Genomic DNA, 18867 nt, shown 5'->3' on the forward strand with positions numbered 1-18867 from the left:
TGATGATGTGATTATTACACGAAAGTGCACTTGGCAACTTATCGTGTTTCATTTTCCCCGTGGACTTAACACAACCTCTTCTGCTCTCTTAACCACACGCATTCTATCACCACACGTTTCTCTTACCCTTTCATTACTTACCCGATCAAACCACCTCATACCACATATTGTCCTCAAACATTTCATTTCCAACACATCCACCCTCCTCCGCACAACCCTATCCATAGCCCTTGCCTCGCAACCAAATAACTTTGTTGGAACGTTCTCGCCTTCCACACAGTCTTCAACGCTCCCAGAACCTTCGTCCCCTCCCCTACCCAGTGACTCACTTCCGCTTCCATGGTTCCAACTGCTGCTAAATCCACTCCCAGATATCTAAAACACTTCACTTCCTCCAGTTTTTCTCCATTCGAACTGACCTCCCAATCAACTTGTCCCTCAACCCTACTGGACCTAATAACCTTGGTCTTATTCACTTTTACACTCAGCTTTCTTTCACACACTTTACCAAACTCAGTCACCAACTTCTGCAGTTTCTCACCCGTATCAGCCACCAGCGCTGTATCATCAGCGAACAACAACTGACTCACTTCCCAAGCCCTCTCATCCACCAGGGACTTCATACTTGCCCCTCTATCCAAAACTCTTGCATTCACCTCCCTAACAACCCCATCCATAAACAAATATATATGGATTGAACCAGGGCATGTGAAGCGTCTGGGGTAAACCACGGAAAGTTCTGTGGGGCCTGGATGGGGAAAGGAACTGTGGTTTCGGTGTATCATACATGACATCTAGAGACTGAGTGTGAACTAATGTGGCCTTTGTTGTCTTTTCCTAGCGCTACCTCGCGCACATGCGGGGGGAGGGGGTTGTCATTTCATGTGTGGCGGGATGGCGACGGGAATGAATAAATGCAGCAAGTATAAATTATGTACATGTGTATATATGTATATGTCTGTGTATGTATATATATGTTTACGTTGAAATGTATAGGTATGTATAGGTGCGTGTGTGCACGTGTATGTATGTACATGTGTATGAGGGTGGGTTGGGCCATTCTTTCGTCTGTTTCCTTGCGTTACCTCGCTAACGCGGGAGACAGCGACAAAGTATAATAATATAAATAATATATATATATATATATATATATATATATATATATATATATATATATACATATATATATATATATACATATATATATATATATATATATATATATATATATATATATATATATATATAAATTATCCCTGGGGATAGGGGAGAAAGAATACTTCCCACGTATTCCCTGTGTCGTAGAAGGCGACTAAAAGGGGAGGGACCGGGGGGCTGGAAATCCTCCCCTCTCATTATTTTTTAATTTTCCAAAAGAAGGAACAGAGAAGGGGGCCAAGTGAGGATATTCCCTCAAAGGCCCAGTCCTCTGTTCTTAACACTACCTCGCTAATGCGGGAAATGGCGAATAGTTTGAAAGAAAAAGAAATATATATAAATGTGTGTGTATATGAGTGGGTGGGCCATTATTCGTCTGTTTACTTGCGCTACCTCGCTTGCGCAGGAAACAGCAATTGAGTATAATAAAGAGTATATATATATATATATATATATATATATATATATATATATATATATATATATATATATATATATATATATATACCCTAGCCTGAGCCAGGTACCCATTTAATCGACCAACCCCTAGGGGTGGATGAAGAGCTGGGTTGACTGTGAACCGACTACCGTAACCAGGATTCAAACCTATGCAAACGACCTTGGGCGGTTCGTGAATGCGTCACGGTCAGGAACGCTAAGCGCTACACACACACACACACTCACCAAGTACACAAACCTGACACTCACGTGAATCTGTGTCGTCGGATCGACTGAGTTTACTGGTGACTCTGAGTTCACCTCAACACAGCAACATATAACAAACTGCTGATCATTATTCCCGTCTGTTTTCAATCAAATAAAACCCAATCTACCAACATACAGCTACTGGGATCTAGATCCCTGCACACTCAATCTCCCCCACGGCCATGGCGAACCCTAAACTCCATTTCTTTTTCTTTCCCTCAGGTCACCTCAGCAGCCGTATTCCCAGGCTCCCCTCCTGTCTCCACCCACCACGACTGTGGATCAAGGCTCCACCAACATCCACTGAATCATACCTGTTGCAGGTTCAGGTTACCACCAAAACTGTCATCCTGTGCGAGGGTTCTGTCTGGGGCACAACATCCCGTTTTCCACGCCAGCAGACATCGAAGAGTAATGCTGGCGCGGGGCCACTGGTGGCGTACCGGGAAGCGGCACTAGGGCGGCTCTACAGCTGAACAAGGCCGGAATATTAATGACCAAGATTAATAGCGTCATGCTCAGCAGCGGGAAATTAAGGCGAGAGAATCTGGAGAGCAACAGCAACAGCAGCAACAGCAACAGCAGCAACAGCAGCAACAGCGGCAGCAGCAACAGCAGCAGCAGTGGCAGCAGCAACAGCAGCAACAGCAGCAGCGGCGGCAGCAGCAACAGCAGCAGCAGCAACAGCAAGAGCAGCAGCGGCGGCAGCAGCAACAGCAGCAGCAGCAGCAACAGCAGCAGCGGCGGCAGCAGCAACAGCAACAGCAGCAGCAGCGGCGGCAGCAGCGGCGGCAGCAGCAACAGCAGCAGCAACAGCAACAGCAGCAGCAACAGCAGCAACAGCAGCGGCAGCAGCAGCGGCGGCAGCAGCATCGGCGTCAGCAGCGGCGGCAGCAGCAACAGCAGCAGCAGCGGCGGCAGCGGCGGCAGCAGCAGCGGGCCCTGTGAGAGGTGGTGCAGCAGGAACCCTCGCCGCGCCACGCCTACAACAAACCAGATCACCCAAAAACCTGAAGCATTTATGAGTATACAACCAAACAAGCTTCCCACTTATCTTACATATAGTTGACAAACAGAGACTTGGCTTAAGTCTGCAGGGCACAGATGTGTATAGGGAGGCTCTGGTTTCATTACAGTGTACATGACAGCTACAGACTGGAAGCGAGCAACTGAAGCTGTTCTTTGTTCCTGGTGCTACCTTGCAGTGCAGGACACGACACAACACACACACGCACACATCGAGTAAGAAACGATTTAATTATTTCCTCCAGCTTAATTATTCTATGACTCCATATAACCAGAGGAACTTCATTATACAAACAACACTGAACTAAGGTGAAACTAGCACTGCCTATCACGACTGACAACGAACAGAACCTTCGTTACTCATTCGTTAGTTCTGATGGGCGAGGACGCGATGCCTTGCTGGCCTTGGTCGTATCTTCCCATGGTTACCCTGAGTCGTTACTGGGATGTTACTACGTCTGGGGTCCTCCAGGGTTACCCTGAGTCGTTACTGGGGTGTTACTACGTCTGGGGTCCTCCAGGGTTACCCTGAGTCGTTACTGGGGTGTTACTACGTCTGGTGTGTCTCCTAACAAAGTGTGACTCGTGTTACTGGACCGCTCTGTACCACCAGTGATGTTACAGGAACGTTACAGTGGTAAGTAGCAGCCATCTAGTTACTTGACTTTACCATTACTGAGATGGCGTTGGTGAAGCACACTGACAATTTGCTTCCTGGCTTCCCTGCGGTTGGCGGACCTCAAACTCCTTCTCGACAGATATTTCTTATTCTGTACGAGTCTCTCCAGGGAGCTCTGTGTGCACCCTGCCCAAGCTACCCACCCTGACCCGACCACTAGCAACCCTCCCTGACACACCCCACCTCCCCACACCGTATCAGGTGATGGGAATTTATTCCGCTAGTCAATACGTCGGGGCCGGGTAACCCACCAGCTGGCGGGTCTTGCCAGTAACGTGGGCGTTAAGGCAGCTTCTCCAGGAGGAGAGCCGGGGTCAAGCCCGCCCTACCATCACGTGACCGGCTGCTGCGGGGTCTGATATGTTCCAACACGACAACTTATCTATAATTACGACAGAAACTTCTGAAGGATCCTGATCGTATTCAGGCAGCCTCTCCTCTGCTGCCCAAGTCTTCCCAACACCTATGTTACCACCGTCTCTTGACCTTGTATATATGTACTACCACGTCTGTTATCCTCTGTATGTATGTACGTACACACACACACACACACACACACACACACACACACACACACACACATTTATCAACAATCCCCGAGAGGAGGTGAACACCTGGGTTGGGTGTAGGCCAACTGCTGCGCCCAGGATTCGAACGCATGCGGGCCTAACCCCTGACGTGTGTAGTGTGTGTGTGTGTATGTGTGTGCAAATACGCAATGCATTATCATCATTCTAGTCTATGTTCCTTAAGGGATTACGTATTTGCAGTCCAGAGTTTATTGATGATGAGTTTAAAAAGATATATTCTACTGGATCCAAGTTAAAGTATCTCAGATCTTTCATTGATAAATCCCTTAAGTTAGCAAAGAAATCATTTCATAGAGTTGAAGCCAAGCCTCTCCTTGACACCAAGAACCTTTTAGTTCTCCCTTTTAATAATGATTTTACTTTACTTCCCATGTTGCTTAAATCCTTTAATGTAAATGTTGCCTTCAGCGGCAAAACTATAAAGAATATCTCAATCAGGAACTCACTCGAAACTTCTTCATCTATAAAATGCCATGTAGAAATTGTGATAAGTTTTATGTTGGTCAGACTGGTAAGGATCTTTCAGTTAGACTTAAGCAACATAAATATAGTATAAGAACAGGACAAGAATCAAATGCCTTGTTTAATCATTTTGGAATAATGATCATTGTACTGACTGAAGTAATGCCATCTCAGTTATCAACTCTAACTCCAGTACCACAAGAAATATCAGTGTATCTTCTATTATTAGATACACAAAGAATTGTAACATTAATATTAGTGAAGGTCCATACAAATTGGACAGCTTTATTGTAAAAAATTTGTAAACAGTTCCCCTTCTTGTCCACATAATAAGTTTATGATACGCTTGTTGCCAGTCTTGGACAAACCCAACCTACATTCGGGTAGTGATTTGTTTACCAAAAGGCGTCCTAGCTACGTCTCTTCGATGTATATCAACTGACTGTTATATTTCTTTCTTGTATCTCCCCTGATGATGAGATCATTACACGAAAGTGCAATTGGAAACTTATCGTGTTTCATTTCCCCGTGGACTCTTAGGAATATACTTGATCACGCGCTCAATTGTGAACCTTTCCAATATATATATATATATATATATTATTTTTTTTTTATTATACTTTGTCGCTGTCTCCCGCGTTTGCGAGGTAGCGCAAGGAAACAGACGAAAGAAATGGCCCAACCCCCCCCCCCCCATACACATGTATATACATACGTCCACACACGCAAATATACATACCTAGACAGTTTTCCATGGTTTACCCCAGACGCTTCACATGCCCTGCTTCAATCCACTGACAGCACGTCAACCCCGGTATACCACATCGCTCCAATTCACTCTATTCCTTGCCCTCCTTTCACCCTCCTGCATGTTCAGGCCCCGATCACACAAAATCCTTTTCACTCCATCTTTCCACCTCCAATTTGGTCTCCCTCTTCTCCTTGTTCCCTCCACCTCCGACACATATATCCTCTTGGTCAATCTTTCCTCACTCATCCTCTCCATGTGCCCAAACCACTTCAAAACACCCTCTTCTGCTCTCTCAACCACGCTCTTTCTATTTCCACACATCTCTCTTACCCTTACGTTACTCACTCGATCAAACCACCTCACACCACACATTGTCCTCAAACATCTCATTTCCAGCACATCCATCCTCCTGCGCACAACTCTATCCATAGCCCACGCCTCGCAACCATATAACATTGTTGGAACCACTATTCCTTCAAACATACCCATTTTTGCTTTCCGAGATAATGTTCTCGACTTCCACACATTCTTCAAGGCCCCCAGGATTTTCGCCCCCTCCCCCACCCTATGATCCACTTCCGCTTCCATGGTTCCATCCGCTGCCAGATCCACTCCCAGATATCTAAAACACTTCACTTCCTCCAGTTTTTCTCCATTCAAACTCACCTCCCAATTGACTTGACCCTCAACCCTACTGTACCTAATAACCTTGCTCTTATTCACATTTACTCTTAACTTTCTTCTTCCACACACTTTTCCAAACTCAGTCACCAGCTTCTGCAGTTTCTCACATGAATCAGCCACCAGCGCTGTATCATCAGCGAACAACAACTGACTCACTTCCCAAGCTCTCTCATCCCCAACAGATTTCATACTTGCCCCTCTTTCCAAAACTCTTGCATTTACCTCCCTAACAACCCCATCCATAAACAAATTAAACAACCATGGAGACATCACACACCCCTGCCGCAAACCTACATTCACTGAGAACCAATCACTTTCCTCTCTTCCTACTCGTACACATGCCTTACATCCTTGATAAAAACTTTTCACTGCTTCTAACAACTTTCCTCCCACACCATATATTCTTAATACCTTCCACAGAGCATCTCTATCAACTCTATCATATGCCTTCTCCAGATCCATAAATGCTACATACAAATCCATTTGCTTTTCTAAGTATTTCTCACATACATTCTTCAAAGCAAACACCTGATCCACACATCCTCTACCACTTCTGAAACCACACTGCTCTTCCCCAATCTGATGCTCTGTACATGCCTTCACCCTCTCAATCAATACCCTCCCATATAATTTACCAGGAATACTCAACAAACTTATACCTCTGTAATTTGAGCACTCACTCTTATCCCCTTTGCCTTTGTACAATGGCACTATGCACGCATTCCGCCAATCCTCAGGCACCTCACCATGAGTCATACATACATTAAATAACCTTACCAACCAGTCAACAATACAGTCACCCCCTTTTTTAATAAATTCCACTGCAATACCATCCAAACCTGCTGCCTTGCCGGCTTTCATCTTCCGCAAAGCTTTCACTACCTCTTCTCTGTTTACCAAATCATTTTCCCTAACCCTCTCACTTTGCACACCACCTCGACCAAAACACCCTATATCTGCCACTCTATCATCAAACACATTCAACAAACCTTCAAAATACTCACTCCATCTCCTTCTCACATCACCACTACTTGTTATCATCTCCCCACTTGCGCCCTTCACCGAAGTTCCCATTTGCTCCCTTGTCTTACGCACTTTATTTACCTCCTTCCAGAACATCTTTTTATTCTCCCTAAAATTTAATGATACTCTCTCACCCCAACTCTCATTTGCCCTTTTTTTCACCTCTTGCACCTTTCTCTTGACCTCCTGTCTCTTTCTTTTATACATCTCCCACTCAATTGCATTTTTTCCCTGCAAAAATCGTCCAAATGCCTCTCTCTTCTCTTTCACTAATACTCTTACTTCTTCATCCCACCACTCACTACCCTTTCTAATCAACCCACCTCCCACTCTTCTCATGCCACAAGCATCTTTTGCGCAATCCATCACTGATTCCCTAAATACATCCCATTCCTCCCCCACTCCCCTTACTTCCATTGTTCTCACCTTTTTCCATTCTGTACTCAGTCTCTCCTGGTACTTCCTCACACAGGTCTCCTTCTCAAGCTCACTTACTCTCACCACCCTCTTCACCCCAACATTCACTCTTCTTTTCTGAAAACCCATACAAATCTTCACCTTAGCCTCCACAAGATAATGATCAGACATCCCTCCAGTTGCACCTCTCAGCACAATAACATCCAAAAGTCTCTCTTTCGCACGCCTGTCAATTAACACGTAATCCAATAACGCTCTCTGGCCATCTCTCCTACTTACATAAGTATACTTATGTATATCTCGCTTTTTAAACCAGGTATTCCCAATCATCAGTCCTTTTTCAGCACATAAATCTACAAGCTCTTCACCGTTTCCATTTGCAACACCAAACACCCCATGTATACCAATTATTCCCTCAACTGCCACATTACTCACCTTTGCATTCAAATCACCCATCACTATGACCCGGTCTCGTGCATCAAAACCACTAACACACTCATTCAGCTGCTCCCAAAACACTTGCCTCTCTTGATCTTTCTTCTCATGCCCAGGTGCATATGCACCAATAATCACCCACCTCTCTCCATCAACTTTCAGTTTTACCCATATTAATCGAGAATTTACTTTCTTACACTCTATCACATACTCCCACAACTCCTGTTTCAGGAGTATTGCTACTCCTTCCCTTGCTCTTGTCCTCTCACTAACCCCTGACTTTACTCCCCAGACATTCCCAAACCACTCTTCCCCTTTACCCTTGAGCTTCGTTTCACTCAGAGCCAAAACATCCAGGTTCCTTTCCTCAAACATACTACCTATCTCTCCTTTTTTCACATCTTGGTTACATCCACACACATTTATGCATATATATATATATATATATTTCTTTCATACCATTCGCCATTTCCCGCCTCAGCGAGGTAGCGTCAAGAACAGAGGACTGGGCCTCTGAGGAAACATCCTCACCCGGCCCCCTTCTCTGTTCCTTCCTTTGGAAAATTAAAAAAAAAATGAGAGGGGAAGATTTCCAGCCCCCCGCTCCCTTCCCTTTTAGTCGCCCTCTACGACACGCAGGGAATACGTGGGAAGTATTCTTTCTCCCCTATCCCTTATATATATATATATATATATATATATATATATATATATATATATATATATATATATATATATATATCCACAAAAGACTACATACTTGCCCCTCTTTCCTGAGCTCTTGCATCCACCTCCTTAACAACCCCATCCATAAACAAATTAAACAACCATGGAGACATCACACACCCCTGCCGCAAACCTACATTCACTGAGAACCAATCACTTTCCTCTCTTCCTACACGTACACATGCCTTACATCCTCGATAAAAACTTTTCACTGCTTCTAACAACTTGCCTCCCACACCATATATTTTTAATACCTTCCACAGAGCATCTCTATCAACTCTATCATATGCCTTCTCCAGATCCATAAATGCTACATACAAATCCATTTGCTTTTCTAAGTATTTCTCACATACATTCTTCAAAGCAAACACCTGATCCACACATCCTCTACCACTTCTGAAACCACACTGCTCTTCCCCAATCTGATGCTCTGTACATGCCTTCACGCTGATGATACAGCGCTGGTGGCTGATTCGTGTGAGAAACTGTAGAAGCTGGTGACTGAGTTTGGTAAAGTGTGTGAAAGAAGAAAGCTGAGAGTAAATATGAATAAGAGCAAGGTTATTAGGTACAGAAGGGTTGAGGGACAACTCAATTGGGAGGTAAGTTTGAATGGAGAAAAACTGGAGGAAGTGAAGTGCTTTAGATATCTGGGAGTGGATTTGGCAGCGGATGGAACCATGGAAGCGGAAGTGAATCATAGGGTGGGGGAGGGGGCGGAAAAGAATCTGGGAGCCTTGAAGAATGTGTGGAAGCCGAGAACATTATCTCGGAAAGCAAAAATGGGTATGTTTGAAGGAATAGTGGTTCCAGCAATGTTATATAGTTGCGAGGCGTGGGCTATAGATAGAGCTGTGCGGAGAAGGCGTGCAAGGAAAAGAGTGAATTGGAACGATGTGGTTTACCGGGGTCGACGTGCTGTCAATGGATTGAACCAGGGCATGTGAAGCGTCTGGGGTAAACCATGGAGAGTTCCGTGGGGCCTGGATGTGGAAAGGGAGCTGTGGTTTCGGTGCATTATTACATGACAGCTAGAGACTGAGAGTGAACGAATGTGGCCTTTGTTGTCTTTCCTAGCGCTACCTCGCCAACATGAGGGGGGAAGGGTTTTTTATTTCATGTGTGGCAGGGTGGCGATGGGAATGAATAAAGGCAGCCAGTATGAATTATGTACATGTGTATATATGTATATGTCTGTGTGTGTATATATATGCATACGTTGTGATGTATAGGTATGTATATTTGCGTGTGTGGACGCGTATGTATATACATGTGTATGGGGGTGGGTTGGGCCATTCTTTCGTCTGTTTCCTTGCGCTACCTCGCTAATGTGGGAGACAGCGACAAAGCAAAATATATATACATATATTTTTTTTTTTTTTTTTTTTTTTTTATACTTTGTCGCTGTCTCCCGCGTTTGCGAGGTAGCGCAAGGAAACAGACGAAAGAAATGGCCCAACCCCCCCCATACACATGTACATACACACGTCCACACACGCAAATATACATACCTACACAGCTTTCCATGGTTTACCCCGGACGCTTCACATGCCTTGATTCAATCCACTGACAGCACGTCAACCCCTGTATACCACATCGCTCCAATTCACTCTATTCCTTGCCCTCCTTTCACCCTCCTGCATGTTCAGGCCCCGATCACACAAAATCCTTTTCACTCCATCTTTCCACCTCCAATTTGGTCTCCCTCTTCTCCTCGTTCCCACCACCTCCGACACATATATCCTCTTGGTCAATCTTTCCTCACTCATTCTCTCCATGTGCCCAAACCATTTCAAAACACCCTCTTCTGCTCTCTCAACCACGCTCTTTTTATTTCCACACATCTCTCTTACCCTTACGTTACTTACTCGATCAAACCACCTCACACCACACATTGTCCTCAAACATCTCATTTCCAGCACATCCATCCTCCTGCGCACAACTCTATCCATAGCCCACGCCTCGCAACCATACAACATTGTTTGAACTACTATTCCTTCAAACATACCCATTTTTGCTTTCCGGGATAATGTTCTCGACTTCCACACATTTTTCAAGGCTCCCAAAATTTTCGCCCCCTCCCCCACCCTATGATCCACTTCCGCTTCCATGGTTCCATCCGCTGACAGATCCACTCCCAGATATCTAAAACACTTCACTTCCTCCAGTTTTTCTCCATTCAAACTCACCTCCCAATTGACTTGACCCTCAACCCTACTGTACCTAATAACCTTGCTCTTATTCACATTTACTCTTAACTTTCTTCTTCCACACACTTTACCAAACTCCGTCACCAGCTTCTGCAGTTTCTCACATGAATCCGCCACCAGCGCTGTATCATCAGCGAACAACAACTGACTCACTTCCCAAGCTCTCTCATCCCCAACAGACTTCATACTTGCCCCTCTTTCCAAGACTCTTGCATTTACCTCCCTAACAACCCCATCCATAAACAAATTAAACAACCATGGAGACATCACACACCCCTGCCGCAAACCTACATTCACTGAGAACCAATCACTTTCCTCTCTTCCTACACGTACACATGCCTTACATCCTCGATAAAAACTTTTCACTGCTTCTAACAACTTGCCTCCCACACCATATATTCTTAATACCTTCCACAGAGCATCTCTATCAACTCTATCATATGCCTTCTCCAGATCCATAAATGCTACATACAAATCCATTTGCTTTTCTAAGTATTTCTCGCATACATTCTTCAAAGCAAACACCTGATCCACACATCCTCTACCCCTTCTGAAACCACACTGCTCTTCCCCAATCTGATGCTCTGTACATGCCTTCACCCTCTCAATCAATACTCTCCCATATAATTTACCAGGAATACTCAACAAACTTATACCTCTGTAATTTGAGCACTCACTCTTATCCCCTTTGCCTTTGTACAATGGCACTATGCACGCATTCCGCCAATCCTCAGGCACCTCACCATGAGTCATACATACATTAAATAACCTTACCAACCAGTCAACAATACAGTCACCCCCTTTTCTTATAAATTCCACTGCAATACCATCCAAACCTGCTGCCTTGCCGGCTTTCATCTTCCGCAAAGCTTTTACTACCTCCAATATATATATATATATATATTGGAATCCATGTTGGAAAGGATCACAATTTTGCGCGTGATCAAGATATTACTATGAATCCACGGGGAAAATGAAACACGATAAGTTCCCAAGTGCACTTTCGTGTAATAGTCACATCATCAGGGGAGACACAAGAGAGAAATATAACAGTCAGTTGATATACATCGAAGAGAAGAAGCTAGGACGCCATTTGGTAAACATGTGATTGTCCAGAACATATGTTTCACTTCAACTTCCCTGTGACAGACGTTTCGTAAGAAAACACCGGATATAAAACAACATAAAGCAAGAGGCTCAGCTTCCATGTTCTGGCTGGAACTCCATAATAATTACTATCCTATAGGTCTCCTCCCTGGGCGAAGTCAATGTGCCCTGACAATGGTTCAGGTCAGCTCACAAAAGCGTCAGCGATCATTCGTGTTCCGCCCATCAGCAGCAGGACACAACACACCAGAATCTGTCACTGGGAGGCGGATGAATGGATGACGTAGGTTTCTGTTTTCTATGGGAATCCTTACAATTTTCTACTAACGTAAGATACATCTATGAACGTATCGTTCATTGTAGTGAAAGTCACATACGTGTATCTTAAAGATATGATAGAGCCGTGCTAGCCTTCATGGTACGACAGACCCTGTGCTAGTCTTCCCGGTACGACACAACCCGTGCTAATCTTCCCGGTACGACACAACCCGTGCTAATCTTCACGGTACGACACAGCCCGTGCCAGTCTTCCCGGTACAACACAGCCCGTGCCAGTCTTCACGGTACAGCCACAAGTTCCTCACACCACCAGTACACTGTACTTCCTCAACATCCTGGGAGGATGGTGAGGGATTAAACCTGGTGGAGGTGAGGGACCTGACGATGCCTCCAGCTGTGGAGTGACGGTGACCCAGCACAGGAGCCGTACACCCGTGCAGGACTCATGCAGTCTTACCGAAGGCTCGTACTGTCGTGCTCAAGGGTCGTACCGTCGTGCTCAAGGGTCGTACCGTCGTGCTCAAGGGTCGTACCGTCGTGCTCAAGGGTCGTACCGTCGTGTTCAAGGATCACACCGTCGTGCTTAAGGTATTATTGCTTTCTGTCATGAGCTGTCGTCACTGCTGGTCACTGTACCACACCCCTGAACTATATGATCACTGCTGGTCACCGTACCACACCCCTGAATTATGTGATCACTGCTGGTCACCGTACCACACCCCTGAACTATATGATCACTGCTGGTCACTGCAACACTAGACCCAGAATACAGGGCAGTGCCGTGGCCTAGTGACACCATAAATCTATTCTACCTCCCATCTAACACATTCCCCCAGCCATTCATAACTAAACAGACATGCTCGCTAAATTAAACCATTACTCACACCATTAGTAACAAAGGACATCCTACACGCTACATGCAAATTAAAAAGGGAATTTCACGTTGTCATGGTGATTCTAATTCGCTTTAATACTATTGTCTTGTCTGGAATTCCCCGGTGTGTTACGAGAAGGCCCGGTTCTGTACACCTCCAGCCCCTCCTGACGATGTTTCTGAATACCTTCTGCGTTGACGGAGGAGACACATGTGTTCACTACGTTCTCCGTGCCAGTTCATCATTACCGTTCGGTCCAGTGGACCAGGACCGTTCCAGAGAACCAAGAGAACAGAGGAGAGAGAGAGAGAGAGAGAGAGAGAGAGAGAGAGAGAGAGAGAGAGAGAGAGAGAGAGAGAGAGAGAGAGAGAGAGAGAGAGAGAGAGATACAATGACTTGTAATAACAACATGTCGACCAGAACTCTGAGTGAGGGAAGTATCTGGCTGTGTGACCTCCTGTGGGAGGAGGAGGAGGAGGAGGAGGACCGTGAGGGGTGGCGTCCTTCTCGGTGTCTTCACGAGGTTATATAAAGTAACTGACAGCGGTGATAACTTGCCCCCCATAGCAGGTGCTCCGTCTTATCTAACCATCCCATTACACCGAGGGAGACCTGCACAGTACACTGGCAGCGGGCGCTGTACAGTGACATACCGCCGGTGCTCACGCCAGTGAGGGAGAGTAATGCCAGAGCTTATTCACTCTCGCCACCAGTTTATTGGGCCCGTCGCAACACCGCCTCCATCAGGACATTACTCGTTAAACCCAGGCACGAGGAGCCAGCCATACAGCACATAGCCATCGCGTCCAGGATGTTTGCTCCAGCCCACAAACCAGACCGGTCGCCACACACCACCTCCTCCCATGCCTCTGTGGTGACTCTTAATGCCGTGAGTTTGAGGCAGCTTGATGCAGGTGTGTGTTGGTGACGGCCTGATCCGAGTGTGTTTGTGGCACCTTCATTCGAGTAAGGGGCAGCTGGACCTCAGTGTGTTAGTGGCATTTCGACCCGAGTGTGTTAGTGGCAGTTAATTCACCAGCTTAAATCACTGAGCGTCACTTCTTTATACAAAGGCAACGTTCACAACGCATCACCACAGGTCACACCTGTACAGAGCAACATCACCACACGTCACACCTGTACAGAGCAACATCACCACACGTCACACCTGTACAGAGAAACATCACCACAGGTCACACCTGTACAGAGTAACATCACCACAGGTCACACCTGTACAGAGCAACATCACCACACGTCACACCTGTACAGAGCAACATCACCACACGTCACACCTGTACAGAGCAACATCACCACACGTCACACCTGTACAGAGCAACATCACCACACGTCACACCTGTACAGAGCAACATCAGCACAGGTCACACTTGTACAGAGCAACATCACCACAGGTCACACCTGTACAGAGCAACATCACCACAGGTCACACTTGTAAAGAGTAACATCACCACACGTCACACCTGTACAGAGCAACATTACCACAGGTCATACTTGTACAGAGCAACATCACCACAGGTCACACCTGTACAGAGCAACATCATCACAGGTCACACCTGTACAGAGCAACATCAGCACAGGTCACACCTGTACAGAGTAACATCACCACAGGTCACACCTGTACAGAGCAACAGCATCACAGGTCACACCTGTACAGAGCAACATCATCACAGGTCACACCTGTACAGAGCAACATCACCACAGGTCACACCTGTACAGAGCAACATTAACATAGGTCACACCTGTACAGAGCAACATCACCACAGGTCACACCTGTACAGAGCAACATCACCACACGTCACACCTGTACAGAGCAACATCACCACAGGTCACACCTGTACAGAGCAACATCACCACAGGTCACACCTGTACAGAGCAACATCACCACGGGTCACACTTGTAAAGAGTAACATCACCACACGTCACACCTGTACAGAGCAACATTACCACAGGTCATACTTGTACAGAGCAACATCAGCACAGGTCACACCTGTACAGAGCAACATCATCACAGGTCACACCTGTACAGAGCAACATCAGCACAGGTCACACCTGTACAGAGCAACATCACCACAGGTCACACCTGTACAGAGCAACATTAACATAGGTCACACCTGTACAGAGCAACATCACCACAGGTCACACCTGTACAGAGCAACATCATCACAGGTCACACCTGTACAGAGCAACATCACCACAGGTCACACCTGTACAGAGCAACATTAACATAGGTCACACCTGTACAGAGCAACATCACCATAGGTCACACCTGTACAGAGCAACATCACCACAGGTCACACCTGTACAGAGCAACATCACCACAATTCACACCTGTACAGAGCAACATCATCACAGGTCACACCTGTACAGAGCAACATCACCACACGTCACACCTGTACAGAGCAACATCACCACACGTCACACCTGTACAGAGCAACATCACCACACGTCACACCTGTACAGAGCAACATCACCACAGGTCACACCTGTATAGAGCAACATCACCACAGGTCCCACCATCAACTTTGTAAGCCAGGAAGCGTTGCACCTCCGACCCTCAGGTACTGTACCTACTCCACTTAAGGTCTCGCTACCCAGGTCTTAACTAACGAAGGGGAAGGAGGCTTCTCCCTACATCTAATTACAGTCTGAGAGCAGGAGCGGCCATCAAACTGGAAGTACGGGCTGCAAGAGGGACCGAGGATATAACCCAGAGAGCCAGCGGACTCCTGGGGATGAGCAGGAGAGCCGAGGATGCTGAGAGACGACAGAGAATCAGGAAGTGGACGAGTGAGCGGGAAGGGTTTCCAGTGAGGACTGGAGGAGAGGTGGGTTTGCCAGGAACACTTTGGTGAAGCAGAGGTAACGGTACCAGGGTAGTATCGTGGCTGCTTCTTGGATTCTGGTGACACTCATGGTAACCTGAGAAGGCTGTCATGATGACAGATGTCGTCCCATGGTTCGTGCAGGTCGAGCCGAACAGTCTCTCCTCCCTCAGCTGAACATAAACACGTCTTGCTACTGACACGTCGAGCTCCAGCAGGTCGTCCGGATACAACCCTCCACAGCTGGGCTGCAGGTACTCGGAACATTCACCTACGGTGATGTAATCACGTCATTGACAACAAGGAAACGACTTCGCCAACAAGAGGTTTAGTTCAAGAGCGGCGGGGAGGTGTGGGCAAGCCAGCGTCTGCCTCTCGCCACATTCATGTAGACGGCAAAGCGTAAATCATGTCATAAGCAGCAAGTTTGGATCTAACGATGAATCAAAGGATTGCTGCGCACTTCCTCGCTATGAAAGAGAATAAGGCATTGCTCTGAGAAAAGGTCGTAAATTATCAAGCGCTCTGCCAGAAGGAACTCCTGAAATACCTCCATAAATCTCACAAGATTCCTCTCCAGAAGGCATTAGTGGGAAGGCCAACATTCTGCAGATCAACACACCACAACAGCACTCCACCTAGCCCATCACGAACACTGCTCACATTAGAATCTCACAATGGTTGGTTAAAGCAGTCCTGACGAGTGTACTGGAGACACTGAGTGCCTCACAGAGCACCAGACTGTGTGCCAGGCACACTGGCTGTCTCACAGAGCACCAGATGTACTGGGCACACTGGCTGCCTCACAGAGCACCAGATGTACTAGGCACACTGGCTGTCTCACAGAGCACCAGATGTACTAGGCACACTGGCTGTCTCACAGAGCACCAGATGCGTGCTAGGCACACTGGCTGTCTCACAGAGCACCAGATGTACTAGGCACACTGGCTGTCTCACAGAGCACCAGATGTACTAGGCACACTGGCTGTCTCACAGAGCACCAGATGCGTGCTAGGCACACTGGCTGCCTCACAGAGCACCAGATGTGTACTAGGCTCACTGGCTGTCTCACAGAGCACCAGATGTACTAGGCACACTGGCTGTCTCACAGAGCACCAGATGTACTAGGCACACTGGCTGTCTCACAGAGCACCAGATGTACTAGGCACACTGGCTGTCTCACAGAGCACCAGATGTACTAGGCACACTGGCTGTCTCACAGAGCACCAGATGTACTAGGCACACTGGCTGTCTCACAGAGCACCAGATGTACTAGGCACACTGGCTGTCTCACAGAGCACCAGATGTACTAGGCACACTGGCTGTCTCACAGAGCACCAGATGTACTAGGCACACTGGCTGTCTCACAGAGCACCAGATGTACTAGGCACACTGGCTGTCTCACAGAGCACCAGATGCGTGCTAGGCACACTGGCTGCCTCACAGAGCACCAGATGCGTGCTAGGCACACTGGCTGTCTCACAGAGCATCAGACTGCTTGCTAGGCACGCTGGCTGACTCACAATGTACCATTATGTGCATCAGACACAAACTGTTACCGTAAATCTATACCGTCTATTGGTCATAACAGTTTCTTCCTGTTAGTGGTAACATCATGAGTTTAAAGTCACCTTCCATGGGCATATATCATCGCCATCGACGATAAAGAGCACAGAGTCGTGGAGGACTTTATCGCTCCGAAAGGGGCCCACCTTAGCCTGCTCCCGTGTGGAGCACAGCCTTAATGCTGTAAGCGCCCCACAATAAGAGATCCATATTTTACTTATAATAATAATAATAATAATAATAATAATAATAATGATAATAATAATAACAATATTAATAGTAATAATAATAATAATAATAATAATAATAATAATAATAACAATAATAATAATAATAATAATAATAATAATAGTAATAATAATAATAATAATAATAATAATAATAATAATAATAATAATAATAATACATCTTAAGGAAGCAGTGAAAGGCGAAGCTAAGAGATAGGTAGCCCTCGCAGTGCCGGTCACTGTCCTGGAAACGAGTTACCCCTTGATCGGGGGGGGGGGGCACCTAGGCTGAGGGTACAGGGGCACCCCAGGTGGGGCCGGGGATGAGGGACGGTACTCACGGGGATCTTGACGGGGCAGGAGAGGCGGTGGTCGCCCAGGACGTGCACCGTCAGCTCCTCGTCGTCGGACACCAGGATCAGAAACGTTAGCCTCGCCCCGCACGCCTCAGACAACTGGAGGGAGAAGAGGAAAACATGTTACGTGTTGCTCTGGTGTGGCAGGTCTGTACACCGTGACCTCTGTATTGCTACGCTACACAGATAAGCAGTACTTACTGAGGAACACAGGCACGGTCTCTGCCACCGTGGTGATCTATGCCACGTACGATCGATAGATAGTTTCGTAAGATGGTTCAGGACGGCACACATGAAGTCGGTGGAAGCCACCACGACCACCTCACCACCCACCTACACATCCACCCACCTCCACATCCACCAACCACACAACATCACGCAACCACCATATCCACCAACCACATAACATCACACAACCACCACATCCACCAACCACACAACATCACACAACCGCCACATCCACTAACCACACAACATCACACAACCACCACATCCACCAACTGCACAACATCACGCAACCACCACATCCACCAACCACACAACATCACACAACCAATTTAGTGTCTGCACAACCCAAGGTGTGAGACATGCCTGAAGTAAATCATGTAACACCAGTTATCAAGACGCCGTGCATAAGAGAGCGCGGGAACCAAAGATCCTTCCGCTAACCTAACCATCAAGACACGAACTATGTATGGCACGTTAGCCCTCTTTTCCAGGAGCTCCAGCACTTCCAAGGCTGCGCTACTTC

General features: G+C 46.6%; 1 protein-coding gene across 1 annotated transcript in view; it reads right to left on the minus strand.

Annotated features, from left to right (window-relative positions):
• The window catches only part of LOC139763972 (cGMP-dependent 3',5'-cyclic phosphodiesterase-like), a 274331-nt gene extending 256122 nt beyond the window's left edge, over positions 1 to 18209 (minus strand). Inside the window, exon 1 of the mRNA XM_071690450.1 lies at positions 18097 to 18209. The gene's annotated coding sequence lies outside the window, so the exon portion shown is untranslated. The remainder of the gene's footprint in view (positions 1 to 18096) is intronic.
• Between the last annotated feature and the right edge of the window lie 658 nt (positions 18210 to 18867).

The sequence above is a fragment of the Panulirus ornatus genome, chromosome 48 (genome assembly GCF_036320965.1).
Source record: "Panulirus ornatus isolate Po-2019 chromosome 48, ASM3632096v1, whole genome shotgun sequence".
Lineage (NCBI taxonomy): Eukaryota > Metazoa > Arthropoda > Malacostraca > Decapoda > Palinuridae > Panulirus > Panulirus ornatus.